Genomic DNA, 1,276 nt, shown 5'->3' with positions numbered 1-1,276 from the left:
ATCTCACTCTGCAAAGGCTGCTGCTAATGGTAGTAACAAAATTGGGATACAATAATTACTGATTAAATATATGAATGAATGAATGAAATAACTCATTTGATTATGTGACAGGAAGGATACTAGAATTTATTTACCACCTATGAAGATTCAGCCACCTTTCCAGCTGATTTTATGCCACTTAATTTTTACTGGGACTTAGTATGCTTTATTTTTATAAGTTAGGGAGTTTAATTGAAAAAAAGTCTCAAAAAAGTTACAGCACAGTCTTGTTAAATACCATAAATGTTGGAATCAGTCTGTGTTCAAATCCCCATTCTGCTTCATCTCTCCTTGGAAAGATTAGGTACAATTGGCTCCTCTGTAAAATGATCATCTCAATACTTCTGTTAATGGGTTGCTGCAAGGATTGAATGAATTAAAATAAAATGATTCATATAGTCTCAATCATACAATAAACGGTCAATATTGTAATAGTTTTCCAGGTTAGTCTCAATCACACAATAAATAGTGTTGTAATTGTTTTCCAGGTTCACTCAACTAGTGTGTTAAGATTGCATTTGGGATACTGATTGTTTCTTTTCAAATCGTGCACTGGGCTTGGTGATGGTTAATTTTATTTGTCAACTTGGAGGATATTTTTGGATGAGATTAACATTTAAAGCAATAAATTTTGATTAAAGCAGATCATCTTCCATAATGTGAGTGGGCCTCATCCAGTCAGCTGGAGGCCTGCATAGACAAAAACAGGTGTCTCTGAGCAAGAGACACTTCTCTAGCATATAGCCTTTGGACTTCATCTACAACATCCACTCTTCTGGGTCTCCAGCCTGCTAGCCCACACTGCAGATTTTGGACTTGTCAGACTCCATAATCATGTGAGTAAATGCCTTCTAATAACTACTTACACATATGCATTTATATTTCATTCTGGTTTCTCTAGAGAACCCTGACTAATAGAGGATGCTTCTGCAGACTTCTATACTTGGGCCTCTGCAGCCTTCAAATATTCTCTTCAGCCAATCTTTGGTGTTCTCCACCACACATATAGGACAATCTAGAGTATCCAGCATCAGCCTTTTCACACTTACATAACTTCTGGGCATTCTCTTCCATCTTCCTCTTTTTTTCCACCCTGTGAACTACAATTCGTTTTGTAACAACCACCTCAGCTTCTTCCATCCCTTTTCAGAGTCTTGCAAAATGGCCCCTCTATCACTTACCTGTTGTTCTTTCTTGGCACATATACTTTCAAACTTCTTTTTAAAAACTCATTCAA

The sequence above is a fragment of the Callithrix jacchus genome, chromosome 16, assembly GCF_049354715.1.
Source record: "Callithrix jacchus isolate 240 chromosome 16, calJac240_pri, whole genome shotgun sequence".
Classification (NCBI taxonomy): Eukaryota; Metazoa; Chordata; class Mammalia; order Primates; family Cebidae; genus Callithrix; species Callithrix jacchus.
The sequence above is the reverse complement of the archived record's forward strand: the minus strand, read 5'-3'. Positions refer to the sequence as shown.